The sequence below is a fragment of the Hyla sarda genome, chromosome 4 (genome assembly GCF_029499605.1).
Source record: "Hyla sarda isolate aHylSar1 chromosome 4, aHylSar1.hap1, whole genome shotgun sequence".
Taxonomy (NCBI): Eukaryota; Metazoa; Chordata; class Amphibia; order Anura; family Hylidae; genus Hyla; species Hyla sarda.
In genome coordinates, this window is record NC_079192.1 from 125,257,971 (window position 1) to 125,274,599 (window position 16,629).

Genomic DNA, 16,629 nt, shown 5'->3' on the forward strand with positions numbered 1-16,629 from the left:
GACAATTTGTGTGTGAAAGAATATTAATGGTTATAAATGGTGTGTGATAGGCAAAACAATATATGTATGCTATTCAAAAGAGAAAGAATGTGTAAAGTACTGATACTAATGATAAAAGAATGTAGTTAATGAACAGAATGGTTGAAAAAAGTTTAAAAAAAGATGAATAAAAAATTAAAATAAAGATAAAAATGAAAAATAAAGATAGAAATGAAAATATATAAATCAAATAAAGTGACTAGAGCCGTGTGGGATGGTAAAACTATATCATGGCAATTCAGGAAACAATTAAAGGGTACCTCTCATCAAAAAAACTTTTGATATATTATAGATTAATGTATGCAGAATAACTTTACAATTGCATGTTATTAAAAAATATGCTTCTTTCTATTTAATTTTCCACTTTGAAGAAATGACCACTAGGGGTCTCCCTACCAGTCCTGGCAGCAAGCATTTCAGACTCATGCTGGAGTCCTAAACACTACGAGCTGCCAGTCTGCTTTGTTCACAAAGGAGAACACTCAGAGCTGCCAGCCTGCTTTGATCACAGCCTGTTTGGCTGTGAACAAAGCAGGCTGGCAGCTCTGAGTGTTTAGGACTCCAGCATAAGTCAGAAATGCTTGCTGACAGGACTGATCGGGAAAAATACAATAGAAAGAAGCGTATTTTTCATTAACATGCTATTGGAAAGCTATTCAACATTCATTAATCTAAAATATATCAAAAGTTTATTTGATGAGAGGTACCCTTTAACCCCTTAAGGACCAGGCCATTTTACACCTTAGGACCAGAGCGTTTTTTGCACATCTGACCACTGTCACTTTAAACATTAATAACTCTGGAATGCTTTTAGTTATCAATCTGATTCCGAGATTGTTTTTTCGTGACATATTCTACTTTAACATAGTGGTAAAATTTTGTGGTAACTTGCATCCTTTCTTGGTGAAAAATCCCCAAATTTGATGAAAAATTTGAAAATTTTGCATTTTTCTAACTTTGAAGCTCTCTGCTTGTAAGGAAAATGGATATTCAAAATATTTTTTTATTTTATTCACATTTCCAATATGTCTACTTTATGTTTGCATCATAAAATTGACGTGTTTTTACTTTTGGAAGACACCAGAGGGCTTCAAAGTTCAGCAGCAATTTTCCAATTTTTCACAAAATTTTGAACCTCGCTTTTTTTCAGAGACCAGTTCAGGTTTGAAGTGGATTTGAAGGGTCTTTCCATTAGAAATACCCCACAAATGACCCCATTATAAAAACTACACCCCCCAAAGTATTCAAAATGACAATCAGTAAGTGTTTTAACCCTTTAGGTGTTTCACAGGAATAGCAGCAAAGTGAAGGAGAAAATTCACGATCTTTATTTTTTACACTCGCATGTTCTGGTAAACCCAATTTTTGAATTTTTACAAGGGGTAAAAGGAGAAAATGTATACTTATATTTGTAGCCCAATTTCTCTCGAGTAAGCACATACCTCATATGTCTATGTAAAGTGTTCGGCGGGCGCAGTAGAGGGCTCAGAAGCGAAGGAGCGACAAGGGGATTTTGGAGAGTACGTTTTTCAGAAATGGTTTTTGGGGGGCATGTTGCATTTAGGAAGCCCCTATGGTGCCAGAACAGCAAAAATAACCCACATGGCATACCATTTTGGAAACTAGACCCCTTGGGGAACGTAACAAGGTATAAAGTGAGCCTTAATACCCCACAGGTGTTTCACGACTTTTGCATATGTAAAAAAAATATTTTTTTTTCACTAAAATGTGTGTTTCCCCCCAAATTTCACATTTTTTCAAGGGTTAATAGCAGAAAATACCCCCCAAAATTTGTAACCCCATCTCTTCTGAGTATGGAGGTACCCCATGAGTTGGCATGAAGTGCATTACGGGCGAACTACAATGCTCCAAATAGAAGGAGTGATATTTGACTTTTTGAGAGCAAATTTTGCTCGGGGGGCATGTCGCATTTAGGAAGCTCCTATGGTGCCAGAACAGCAAAAAAAAAAAAACACATGGCATACCATTTTGGAAACTAGACCCCTTGAGGAATGTAACAAGGAATAAAGTGAGCCTTAATACCCCACACGGGTTTCACGACTTTTGCATATGTAAAAAAAAATATATTTTTTTTTCACTAAAATGTGTGTTTCCCCCCAAATTTCACATTTTTGCAAGGGTTAATAGCAGAAAATACCCCCCAAAATTTGTAACCCCATCTCTTCTGAGTATGGAGGTATCCCATAAGTGGACCTGAAGTGCACTACGTGCAAACTACAATGCTCAGAAGAGGAGGCGCACCATTGAGCTTTTGGAAAGAGAATTCGTTTGGAATGGTCGTCAGGGGCCATGTGCATTTACAAAGCCCCCCCGTGGTGCCAGAACAGTGGACCCCCCACATGTGACCCCATTTTGGAAACTACACCCCTCACAGAATTTAATAAGTGGTGCAGTGAGCATTTACACCCCACTGGCGTTTGACAGATCTTTGGGACAGTGGGCTGTGCAAATGGAAAATTACATTTTTCATTTTCACGGATCACTGTTCCAAAAATCTGTCAGACACCTGTGGGGCGTAAATGCTCACTGTACCCCTTATTACATTACATGAGGGGTGTAGTTTCCAAAATGGGGTCACATATGGGGGGGGTCCATTGTTCTGGTACCATGGGGGCTTTGTAAACACAAGTGGCCTTCAATTCTGGACAAATTTTCTTTTCAAAATCCCAATGGCGCTCCTTCTCTTCTGAGCATTGTAGTGCACCCATAGAGCACTTTACATCCACATATGGGGTATGCTCTTACTCAGAAGAAATTGGGTTACAAATTTTGGGGGGCTTTTTTTTATTTTCCCTTGTGAAAATGAAAAATTTAGGGTGACACCAGCATTTTAGTGAGAACATTTTTTTTTTTTCACTTTCCCATCCAACTTTAATGAAAATTTGTCAAACACCTGTGGGGTGTTATGGCTCACTATACCCCTCCTTACGTTCCGTGAGGGGTGTCGTTTCCAAAATGGGGTCACATGTCTGTATTTATTGTTTTGTGTTTATGTCAGAACCACTGTAAAATCAGCCACCCCTGTGCAAATCACCAATTTAGGCCTCAAATGTACATGGTGTGCTCTCACTCCTGAGCCTTGTTGTGCGTCCGCAGAGCATTTTACGCCCACATATGGGGTATCTCCGTACTCAGGAGAAATTGCGTTACAAATTTTGGGGTCTTTTTTTCCTTTTACCTCCCGTGAAAATAAAAAGTAAAGGACAACACCAGCATGTTAGTGTAAAAAAAAATTTTTTTTACACTAACAGGCTGGTGTAGACCCCAACTTTTCTTTTTCATAAGGGGTAAAAGGAAAAAAAGCCCCCAAAATTAGTAACGCAATTTCTCCCGAGTACGGAGATACCCCATATGTGGCACTAAACTGTTTCCTTGAAATACGACAGGGCTCCGAAGTGAGAGAGCGCCATGCGCATTTGAGGACTAAATTGGGGATTGCACAGGGGTGGACATAGGGGTATTCTACGCCAGTGATTCCCAAACAGGGTGCCTCCAGCTGTTGCTAAACTCCCAGCATGCCTGGACAGTCAGTGGCTGTCCGTAAATGCTGGGAGTTGTTGTTTTGCAACAGCTGGAGGCTCTGTTTTGGAAACACTGCCGTACAATACGTTTTTTATTTTTTATTAGGGGGACAGTGTAAGGGGGTGTATATGTTGTGTTTTACTCTTTATTATGTGGTAGTGTAGAGTAGTGTTTTTAGGGTACATTCACACTGGCGGGTTTACAGTGAATTTACTGCTAGGAGTTTGCGCTGCGGTGAAAAATTTGACACAGCCCAAACTTGAAGCAGAAAACTTACTGTAAACCCGCCAGTGTGAATGTACCCTGTACGTTCACATGGGGGGGCAAACCTCCAGCTGTTTCAAAACTACAACTCCTAGCATGTACTGACAGACCGTGCATGCTGGGAGTTGTACTTTTGCAACAGCTGGAGGCACACTGGTTGGAAAACCTTCAGTTACCTAACTCAGTATTTTCCAACCAGTGTGCCTCCAGCTGTTGCAAAACTTCAACTCCCAGCATGTACTGATCGCCGAAAGGCATGCTGGGAGATGTAGTTATGCAACAGCTGGAGGGATCGCAACTACAACTCCCAGCATGCAGAGACAGCTGTTTGCTGTTTAGGCTTGCTGGGAGTTGCAGTTTTGCAACATCTGTAGAGCTATAGTTTAGAGACCACTGCATAGTGGTCTCCAAACTGTGGACCTCCAGATGTTGCAAAACTACAACTCCCAGCATGCCCAGACAGCAAGCTGCTGTCTGGGCATGCTGGGAGTTGTAGTTTTGCAAGATCTGGAGGTGCACAGTATAGAGATCACTTTGCAGTGGTCTCAAACTGTAGACCTCCAGCTGTTGCAAAACTGCAACTCCCAGCAAGCCTAAACAGCTCTCTGGGCATGCTGGGAGTTGTAGTTTTGCAACATCTGGAGGGTTACAGTTTAGAGACCACTATAGTGGTCTCAGACTGTAGCCCTCCAGATGTTGCTAAGTAACTCACCGGCTTCCGTTGGATCCAGGGAGCTGCGTCGCGGTCCTCTTCTTCCGCCGATCGTCGCCCGCTGCCGCCGCTGATCGTCGCCGCTGCCGTCGCCGATGGGTAAGTGGATCTTCGGCGCCGGTCCCTGTCGGTTTCCCCGTCCTGCCCCGCCTATTGTGGGAGGGCAGGACGGGGAAACCGAAAGTAAACCCCTCTGCCCCCGATCTGCTATTGGTGGTCGCGTCTAGACCACCAATAGCAGAGATAGGAAGGGTGGCAACCTTGCCACCTCACTCCTATCGCTACAGGGGGATCGTGGGTGTCTAGGACACCCGCGATTCCCCTTCTATTCCGGGTCACCGGGTCACCATAGACCCGCATGACCCGGAATCGGCGCAAATCGCAAGTGTGAATTCACTTGCGATTTGCGCCGATCGCCGACATGGGGGGGTCTAATGACCCCCCTGGGCATTTGCGCGGGGTGCCTGCTGATAGATATCAGCAGTCACCCCGGCGCGATCCCCGCCCGGCGCGCGGCGGGGACCGAAATTCCCACGGGCATACAGGTACGCCCTTGGTCCTTAAGTACCAGGGAGCAAAGGCGTACCTGTACGCCCTTGGTCCTTAAGGGGTTAAGGTCTCAGAAAACCATATCATAATGCTTGATTATTTAATGATAGTTTGCAACGCATCAAAAAAATATAAACATTTCAGTAAAGATGGGTGGAGAGAGCGTAATTCGTGAATCCATCTGAGCTCACAGCATTTCAATCTACTGCTCCCCCTCTTTTCGACAGGGGTACATGATCTATAAGTGCAAATTTGAGATCATGCTCACTGTGGCCTACTTCAGTAAAGTGTATGGTCACTGGTAGGTCTATCTGCCTTTTGCGGATCGTGTATGTGTTGAAAAAAACATGTTCTGAAATCTAGTGCAGTTTCACCTACATATAGTAGGTGACAGGGACAAGTTAACACATATACCACATGGTCTGAGGTGCATGTTAAGTACCATCTGATTGTGTATTTCCTCTGTGTGGTAGGATGTATAAAACTTAGGACCCTTCATCATATGGTTACAGTTAATACAATTGCGGCAAAGGTAGCTGCCCTTGTTCTGAACTGTAAGAAACCTTTGTTGTCCTATTGGATGGGTGGATCAGTTATTACTATTTTATCACGAAGGCTAGGGAGTCGGCGATATGCCATCAGAGGGTTCGACTGAAACTCAGGAATAAGTGGAAAACTGCTTTTCATTGGTGGCTGATTATTCGAGAAATGTAATTAGAATGATTATTGTAGGTGCATACAAAACTGATGGATTTTCCTGGATTTTTTTGTGGAGTATGATGTATTAATTAATTTCTTGTTCTAATCAATGTTTGTGCTTTACTCCTCAGAACAAGAGGTTTGGGGTATCCACGCTGTGTGAAATTGTGGACCATGTGATCTAGTGCTGGTTCAACTCTCTCCTCAATGCTGATAATCCGTCTAGCTCTTAACATTTGGCTAGACGGAAGGGATTTCACCATTGAATGACGGTAGTGACTTTCAAATCTCAGAATGGAGTTCCTATCTGTAGGTTTAGTATACAGGTCAGTGACCAGTTTGTTTTCATGTACTTTAACCAAAGTGTCTAGGAACTGTACAGCCTCCCTAGAGTGTGTCAATGTAAATTGAATATGCTCATTAATGTTGTTAAGAAATCTCAGGAAGGTAAACAATCCCTCCTCAGTGCCCATCCAGATGAGGAAGACGTCGTCTATATATCTCCACCATGCCAGTATATTCCTGGCATGGTGGGATACATAGATCAACGCCTCCTCCATCGTTGTCATGACCATGTTCGCATAAGTGGGCACCACGTTGGTCCCCATGGCCGTGCCCGCAATTTGAAGAAAAAATATGATTGTTAAACAGGAAGTAGTTACACTCTTATACCAGACGTAATAGTTGTATGATAAATGTGGTTTGGCTGGGTGAGAAATCTGGTGTAATGGCTGATTGAACCTTCTGGATCCCCAACCAGTGTGGAATGGACGTGTACAAACTGCTATTGGAAAGCTATTCAACATTCATTAATCTAAAATATATCAAAAGTTTATTTGATGAGAGGTACCCTTTAAGGTCTCAGAAAACCATATCATTATGCTTGATTATTTAATGATAGTTTGCAATGCATCAAAAAAATATAAACATTTCAGTAAAGATGGGTGGAGAGAGCGTAATTCGTGAATCCATCTGAGCTCACAGCATTTCAATCTACTGCTCCCCCTCTTTTCGACAGGGGTACATGATCTATAAGTGCAAATTTGAGATCATGCTCACTGTGGCCTACTTCAGTAAAGTGTATGGTCACTGGTAGGTCTATCTGCCTTTTGCGGATCGTGTATGTGTTGAAAAAACCATGTTCTGAAATCTAGTGCAGTTTCACCTACATATAGTAGGTGACAGGGACAAGTTAACACATATACCACATGGTCTGAGGTGCATGTTAAGTACCATCTGATTGTGTATTTCCTCTGTGTGGTAGGATGTATAAAACTTAGGACCCTTCATCATATGGTTACAGTTAATACAATTGCGGCAAAGGTAGCTACCCTTGTTCTGAACTGTAAGAAACCTTTGTTGTCCTATTGGATGGGTGGATCAGTTATTACTATTTTATCACGAAGGCTAGGGAGTCGGCGATATGATTTTGTTAAGAAATCTCAGGAAGGTAAACAATCCCTCCTCAGTGCCCATCCAGATGAGGAAGACGTTGTCTATATATCTCCACCATGCCAGTATATTCCTGGCATGGTGGGATACATAGATCAACGCCTCCTCCATCGTTGTCATGACCATGTTCGCATAAGTGGGCACCACGTTGGTCCCCATGGCCGTGCCCGCAATTTGAAGAAAAAATATGATTGTTAAACAGGAAGTAGTTACACTCTTATACAAGACGTAATAGTTGTATGATAAATGTGGTTTGGCTGGGTGAGAAATCTGGTGTAATGGCTGATTGAACCTTCTGGATCCCCAACCAGTGTGGAATGGACGTGTACAAACTGGTAACGTCTAAAGAGGCAAGTATGACATCATTGGGTAATGCAATGTTTTCTATTTTACACAAAAAATCTGATGTGTCTTTGATATACGAGCGTGCCCCATATGCATATGACCATAATACTTGGCCCAAAAAGATGGATATATTACTGGTGAGAGAACCCCGTCCGGAGACAATTAGTCTACCGGGGGGGGAGTCTACTAGTGACTTATGTATCTTGGGCAAGAAGTATTTCATTCGAGTGGTAGAGTGTAGCACAGTCAAAAAGTTGAATAACGGTCTATCAATAATTTCAGAACATGAGGCCTCAACTAGAACAACATTAATTCTTCTCTTAATTTCATGTTTGGGGTCCCTTGTTAGTTTGTATGTAAATTCGTCACACAGTTGTCTATTTACTTCCAACAAATACTTAGAGCGGTCCATAATCTCAACCATGCCCCCTTTGTCAGCAGGTTTATATATATATATATATATATATATATATCAACAAAGAGTAATTGTATTAGCCACACATTTTGGACATACACTACTCTTTGAATAGTTCTATATGGCTCTTTCCACATATCGCACTTGGTACCTACAATCCACTACATTTACATTCTATCACATTAGTTGGTTTTCATCTTAGCATTCTCTTTTTCCCTCCTCCCCCTTTTTTTCACATATATTTTCTCGTGTACACAATTTCATACACACGTTCATTCTTCACTTTCACTACTCACTTTCACTACTTTACTTTCACCATTCTTTACACATTTTTATTGTTATTCATTACAATACACTATATGGGGTGTGCACATGCGATCAGCACGTTACACACTGACTTCCTCATCCAAATGCATGTATTTGGATGGTGCGAAATGCACTTAAAGGACAAGTCTCACAGTAAACAATTGTTCAGCTTTTAGTGCAGAAGGTAAAGTTATATAGGTTTGTAAATCACTTCCATTACCAATGCTGCTTAGAAACAAGCTTTTTCTGCATTCTTCTGTCTGACAGGAAATTCAGCTGTTCCAGGTTTTCATGACTTCCGACCCCCTATTCAGGCTGTTATCAGCAGCATCCAGGGGCCGTGACGTGACAATTACCCAGAAAACCCCTGTGCTGCAGAGAGCTCCCTGTGCTTGGCCTTAGCCCCTCCCCTCTGATGAATATTCACACTGTCCTCCCTCTGTTCTGCAGTGATTGGCTGAGCAGCACTGCCTATATGCCGGCTGATTCAGATCATAGCAGCCCCAGCAAACAGGCTGATTCTCTCCCCTCTCCTTGCTAATGTTTTTACACTGAGAACGGAGGAGATGGGGGAGGGGAGGGAGCTGCCAGCGTAGACCAGTCACACTGAGCACTGGGGAGAGAGGAGTGCAGGGCAGAGAAGGGGGGGAGGTGATTGTGCCAGTGTAAAGCAGGAGGGGGAGGGAGTGATTTTACAGTGTAAAACTGCAGCTTTAACTCCAGGGTCCCTCTCTCTGAGCACTGAGATTACATTTTGTTTCCTCGTGGCCACCCTGCTGTATAGGGCTATGATTGGAGCTCAGTGTTATGTGGGAGTGAGCTAGCAGAGCTGTGGGAGTGACTAACATAAGTTAGGGGTGGTAACAAGCTCTCTGCTCAGGCAGCTGAGAGCAGGAAATGTGAGCAGTGCATGCAGGGAAATGTAGTCTTTGAGATCACAGGCATAGCCACCATAACCAGGAAGTAACTGGAATTTATGAGCTGAATAGCCGGTGAATGGGGGCCGAAAAAAAAATCACAAACATGTCAGAGAGGTGGTAGGTGAATATACTATGGAATGGCTAGGTATTTTTTTTTTCTTTGCTGCATGGGATATCTTCTTTAACTTTACACATAGACTTTGTTCTATTATACCGCACTGCACATTTGCTGTATCTGCTGACTGCGGGACCTTGTTTGCGCATGCGCCAGTAATGCTGGCCGTCTGCCCACAAGTTATATGTCAGCGGAGGGTTCCGAAAGCACAGGGAGTGTGCGTGGACCTCGATCTGACTCTGGTCTCTTAGTTACCATAATGATTGATCTTGATTGGCCGTACTACACTTCCTTTGTCTACGAGGTAGCGTGCGTCTGTATACAAAAGCATTACAGATGCGCCGCCATGATTTTCAATACATGTGGTGAGTGTTTGATCTAACCCTACCTCCTCTATTGTTTTTAATTTCCTTTTATACACTTATTTAACTATGATTATGTTGCACCATGATCGCTTTAGTGCTATGGAAATGTAATAGAACTAAACATATTGTATTTCATTGCACTTATTGATTTGCATATGTACCTTATGTCTCTCAACATTGGATCACTGTTTATATTATTTTTCAATTTGATTGTTTGTAATTACTTTGTAATTGATTTTGTATGTGCTACACATAAATACCATTACTCTGGTCACTCTGTATGCTTGATAAAGACAGTGCAGACAGTCGAAACATTGATATCTCATTATTTCTCAACCAGATTGCCTCTAGCTGTTGCTGTGATAGCCTGGGGGGTGTAGGGTATGGGGAGTGTAGCTGTGCAGTAATTAAAGGGTGCTTGTTAACCCTTGCTATTTGTGACGCCAGGGTGAGGGTTCCTCAATAACGCTTTTCCTACCGCCACCCTTCCCAAGAGCCATAGGGAGGTAGATAAGAAGAATAGATTGTCCACCACCGTAGAGTTTCTGAAACAGCATTAACTTATACTGAAGGTTTTCTGCAAACTTCAATAATACAACAGTCTCTGAGCATAACAACAGCTTTCCTTGGAGATTGACAAAGGTTGGGACTTTAGCATTAAGAGTCTTTTTAGTACTATGTGTTGCTCCACTGGATTTAGGGGAATTAGTTGCGGTCCAGTAGTCACGCTAGCATTAGCGGGGATTTAGATTTGAACTCACGGTTTTGGTTCCGCTGAGGCCGGAGGTTTTTGAGGCCTAGCGTGTCTTTGAAAGATGCGTAGCACCGTCCTGTTAGTCCGGCATCCACGAGAGCAGCAACCCAAGAGAGCGATAATTGGACGCAGCTCCCTTATATGCGCAGGGGCTGGACTAACGCTAATTGGTCCATACTAATGTCAATCACCATTACAGAGATTTGTGGGTAACACGTGACCCAAGGACCTCCTAAGGTCCTGCAACATACCATAGAGGTTACTAGCATGATCACATGGTCGAAGGTCCTGCGACGCTGAACAAGGTAAGTACTATACATTACTATATAATATATATCATTATTGAATATATACATATATATTAACTTTAGAGATAGACTTTAGGAGAGGTGACAAAGGCATGCTGGGAGTTGTAGTTTTGAAACAGCTAAAGGCACCCTGGTCTAGAAACAATGAGATTGGGATAAATAGGCACTTTGATGGGCAGGACCCAGCTGTGAGCATGGGAAGTCTTTCTCATCTCAGTAGCCACCAGGTGTCAGGTTTGTTGGGGGAGAGCAGGAAACACAAAGCATGTGCCTGCTCCCCCAATACTGTGAGGGGAGGGAAGGGGTGTCCCTCTCTGCTCTCCTCTTTTGCTCTTCTCCTACCAGACAGTCAGCACAGCTGCGGCCCCTGTGCTGATGTTACAGGGTGTGCATGCTGCAGATTTAACCCCTTAACGACAATGGATGTAAATGTACGTCATGGTGACGTGGTACTTAGCGCACCATGACGTACATTTACGCGCCGCCATGATCATGAGCGGTGCGCGTCATGCCCGGCAGGTCCCTGCTGCTATCAGCAGCCAGGGACACGCCGGTAATGGTGGACATCTGCAATCACGCGGATGTCCGCCATTAGCCCCTCAGATGCCGTGATCAATACAGATCACGGCATCTGCGGCAGTGCGGTACTTTGAATGGAGGATCAGATCGCCCGCAGCGCTGCCGAGGGGATCTGATCATCCAGCATGGCGGACGGAAATCCCCTCACCTGGCTCCGGCCGTCTCCAGGGGTCTTCTGCTCTGGTCTGGGATCGAGCAGACCGGAGCAGAAGATCACCGATAATACTGATCAGTGCTATGTCCTATACATAGCACTGAACAGTATTAGCAATCAATTGAATGCTATAAATAGTCCCCTATGGGGACATAATAAGTGTAAAAAAAAAAAATAAAAAATAAAATGTTAAATAAAAAGTAAAAAAATTAGAAAAATCCCCTCCCCCAATAAAAAAGTAAAACGTCCGTTTTTCCCATTTTACCCCCAAAAAAGCGTAAAAAAATTATTAATACACATATTTGGTATCGCAGCATGCGTAAAAGTCTGAACTATTAAAATATATTGTTAATTATCCTGTATGGTGAACGGCGTAAACGTAAAAATTTTTTTTAAAAGTCCAAAATTGCAGCTTTTTTGTCACATTTTATTCAAAAAAAAATTTAATAAAAAAATTTATAAAAAGTAAAACCTAAGCAAAAGTGGTACTGATAAAACTAAAGATCAGGGCGCAAACAATTTGCCCTCATATCGCTCCATATATGGAAAAATGAGAAAGCATACATACGAATTTTGTTAAAATGGTTTGAGATTTTTTTTAAGCGGTACAATTATAGAAAAGCATATAACATGGGTATCATTTTAATTGTATTTACCCACAGAATAAAGAAAACATGTCATTGAAAATAAAAACCTTCCAAAATTTGCTAAATTGCGGTTTTCTTTTCAATTTTCCCACATAAATAATATTTGTTTGGTTGTGCAGTACATTTTATGGTTAAATAAGTGATGTAATTACAAATTACAATTGGTGAAGCAAAAAACAAGCCCTCATATGAGTCAGTGGATGGAAATATAAGAGAGTTATGATTTTTAGAAGACGAGGAGGAAACGAAAATGCTAAAATAAAATTGGTCTGGCCCTTAAGGACAAAATGGGCCTGGTCCTTAAGGGGTTAAAGAAAAAATGTCTCTGGAAACAGCAGGCCCCCTCTATCCGCCTCTGGGAGCAGGAGACCGCTTTAAACAGCGGTATCCTGCTTCTGTGGTGGGGCTGCAGGCTGCTACAGGGGTGGTGCAGCTGGGGCTCGGGGCCCCTGGAAGCTCGGGCTCCTTACTGGAGTACTGGCTGTACCCCCCCACCCCTGATGGTGGCCCTGGCCCTGATGATTACTGATGTTTTCATGTGGCTCATTGTTGCGAGGCAGCGTTGGAGATAACCGTAGCAGCAGCTGCAGCATCTTCAAGATGGTGGCGCCCAGGGAACTTCTGGCTTGGGTCCGGTCAGAAGAGTCTTCCCTTGTGCAACACAGGGCGATTCTTTTGATTCCTCCTCGCTGTGCTGGAGAGGCTTTGCTGCCGGAGACTGGTAGGGGCGGAGCTGCAGCTGCTGGGGAGTGCGGGAATCACGAGTCGGTTAACCCCTTCTGGGTAAGACAGCACTATACTTGTTATGCAGCACAAGTCCACTACTTGTACATATGACGGAGGGTGATAACCATAGGCTTGGTACTTTCACAGTGGAAGACAATAAAATCTTCTCCTCTCCCTCAATTCTACAAGCACCTCTTTGCATAAGTATTTTCACAAACAAAGTCAATTTTGGTGCAATCTTAGTAGCACGGACATGCGTTTTTTCTGCAACATGGACGCAGTTCAGACTGGGGGGGGGGGGGGTTTCCTTGCATAAGGCAGACACCCATATCCTGTTTGTAGGACGCCAGAAAGTTGTGGTGTCGGACAGGGTAATGTGTAATTAACCTTATTGTGACACCAGGGCGTGGTTGACCTATACACTCTTCACTAATCGGACCAATATATGGAGGGTTAAATAAATTTATCAACCTATAGATCCCTATTAATAGGAATCCAAAAATCCCTAATTTCCCATATATATTCTCTTTATGGTGAACCCACAAGCTTTAATAAAGTAATTGTGCATGAACATATAATGAAAACTCACATGAGTTAAAAATTGGCAGAGCAGCAGCTCAGTGTTTGGACTGATATCTAACTACTGTATATCAAGGCCAGTATACTCTAGCCTAATCTGATTGACTCTGCTAAAGTGGAGATGCCCGGCGTGCCTGCAGTGCACGCTGAGCAGATTCTGAGCTACTGCTTTGCTTTATATTAAAATTGAGTCCCTACTCTGCCCCCCTCGACATGTTTCGCTGCCTCTGCAGCTTTATCAAGAGGTAGCGGGCACACTGGACACAGAGGCTATTGGTCGTGTCCTGACATTGCTTTCAAATTTGAATCCCTTTGCTCTGCCAAGTTATACAGTATACAGTATAACACTTTATTTTAGGAGATTAATAAAAAGTAAAAGGAAACAGTTATCAAGAGCATCAAAAGATCTTTTGAGGACTGTTTTCTTTACTATTTATTAGTATGCACAGCCGCTCACTTGACCAGTGACCATGAATATTTACATCCAACTGGCGGGCCCGCCTCCAGCTCGCATTTAAGCGCAGAAAGAAGCCGATCTTCAGAGGGACACCGCGCCGGACTGCAGGTATGTATATTAGTCAGAGAGCCCGCATTGGTCTCCTGTTCACTCGCACTCAAACCTGGTGTATTGGGTTTAGTGCGGGTGAACGGGTGACCATTTTCCTTTAATATTCAGGGGTTCCAATAATGTTGACCACAGCTGTATTTGGTGTTATTTAAAAGAAAACAATACTGACTAGGCAAAATACCAGTTTAGATGCTAAAATGGCGATGTTATTAGAAACTGTTGTATGTAAAAATTTAATTTTTCTCCCCAATTCCTTAAAGGGGTATTCCAGGCCAAAACTTTTTTTTATATATCAACTGGCTACGGAAAGTTAAACAGATTTGTAAATTACTTCTATTAAAAAATCTTAATCCTTCCAATAGTTATTAGCTTCTGAAGTTGAGTTGTTGTTTTCTGTCTAACTGTTCTCTGATGACTCACGTCCCGGGAGCTGTGCAGTTCCTATGGGGATATTCTCCCATCATGCACAGCTCCCGGGACGTGACATCATCATTGAGCAGTTAGACAGAAAACTTCAGAAGCTAATAACTATTGGAAGGATTAAGATTTTTTAATAGAAGTAATTTACAAATCTGTTTAACTTTCCGGAGCCAGTTGATATATATAAAAAAAGGTTTTGCCTGGAATACCCCTTTAAGCAGGTATCCAGTATTAGAAATAATTGTCTGCTTTTTGTTTCTGGAAATTGCAGCAAATATGTGAACAGAGCCAAGGGAACGGGCTAGTGCCGTAGCGGCGGGGGTGGGGGGGGGGGGGGGTGTTGGAACGGGCTAGCAAAAAGGGCTAGCAAAAAAAATAATAGGATGGTGGGAGCTACCCTTTAAGGACTCAAAACAGTCTTCGTTTTTGCACTTTCATTTTTTCCTCCTCATCTTCTAAAAATCATAACACATTCAATTTTACACTTACAGACCCATATAAGGGCTTGTTTATTGCCTAACCAATTGTACTTTGTAATGACATTACTTATTTTATAACATAATCTGCGGCAAAACCCAAAAAAATATTTGTGGCGTGAAATGAAAAAAAATGCCATTTTGCTAATTTTTAGGGCTTCCGTTTCTACGCAGTATACTTTTTGGTAAAAAGGACACAATATCTTTATTCTGTAGGTCCATACGGTTACAGAGATACCCAATTTATGTAGGATTTATTTTACTACTGTAAAAAAATTACAACTACATGCACCAAAATTTGAATGTTTAACCCCTTAAGGACTCAGCCCATTTTGGCCTTAAGGACTCAGACAATTTAATTTTTACGTTTTCATTTTTTCCTCCTCGCCTTCTAAAAATCATAACTCTTCTATATTTTCATCCACAGACTAGTATGGGGGCTTGTTTTTTGCGCGACCAGTTGTCCTTTGTAATGACATCACTCATTATATCATTAAATGTATGGCGCAACCAAAAAACACTATTTTTGTGGGGAAATTAAAACGAAAAACGCAATTTTGCTAATTTTGGAAGGTTTTGTTTTCACGCCGTACAATTTATGGTAAAAATGACATGTGTTCTTTATTCTGAGGGTCAATACGATTAAAATGATACCCATTGTTACACACTTTTATATTATTGTTGCGCTTAAAAAAAAATCACAAACTTTTTAACCAAATTAGTACGTTTATAATCCCTTTATTTTGATGACCTGTAACTTTTTTCTTTTTCCGTATAAGCGGCGGTATGGGGGCTAATTTTTTGCGCCATGATCTGTACTTTTTTTTGATACCACATTTGCATATAAATAACTTTTAATACATTTTTTATAATTTTTTTTAATAAAATGTATTAAAAAAGTAGGAATTTTGGACTTTTTTTTTTTTCGTTCACCGTACGGGATCATTAACATTTTATTTTAATAGTTCGGACATTTACGCACGCGGCGATACCAAATATGTCTATTAAAAAAAGAACGCGGGCGTCGGCCATTGCCGGCGGGTCCCTGGCTGCGATCAGCAGCCGGGATCAGCCGCGCATGACACGGGCATCGCTTCGATGCCCGCGGTTATGCATAGGACGTAAATGTACGTCCTGGTGCGTTAAGTACCACCTCACCAGGACGTACATTTACGTCCTGCGTCCTTAAGGGGTTAAAATTATCATTTTCTGACCCCTATAACTTTTTTATTTTTCCACATATGGGGCTTATTTTTTGCACTGTGGTCTGTAGTTTTTATCGGTACCCTTTTTGTTTTGATGGGACTTTTTGATTACTTTTTATTAATATTTTTATGGCATATGAAGTGACCAAAAATTCTCAATTTTTTACGTGTACGCCATCGACCGTGCAGTTTAGCTAACCTTATATTAAAATATTTTAATAGTTCGGACATTTACACACATGGTGGTACCACATATGATTTTTTTTATTACATTATTTTATTTAAAAAATAGAGAAAGGGGAAGTGATTAAAATTTTTATTGGGGGGGGCTTATTCACATTTATTCTCTTATTTTAGTGGGCTATACCATGCAATCTTTTGATTGCATACACTCTTCAATGCTATACCATAGCATTGATCAGTGTTGTGACGAGGAGGCAGGTTAGGACTCTCCCATCATCCAGTAAGCTGATCGGGACACCGCTGAGC

At 41.9% G+C, this 16,629-nt stretch overlaps 1 long non-coding RNA gene across 1 annotated transcript in view; it reads left to right on the top strand.

The window, feature by feature from the left end:
* Nucleotides 1-16,629, top strand: part of LOC130368416 (uncharacterized) — a 65,676-nt gene that overhangs the window by 11,920 nt on the left and 37,127 nt on the right. Inside the window, exon 2 of the long non-coding RNA XR_008892453.1 lies at nt 5,938-6,132. This is a non-coding gene — a long non-coding RNA (uncharacterized LOC130368416). The remainder of the gene's footprint in view (nt 1-5,937; nt 6,133-16,629) is intronic.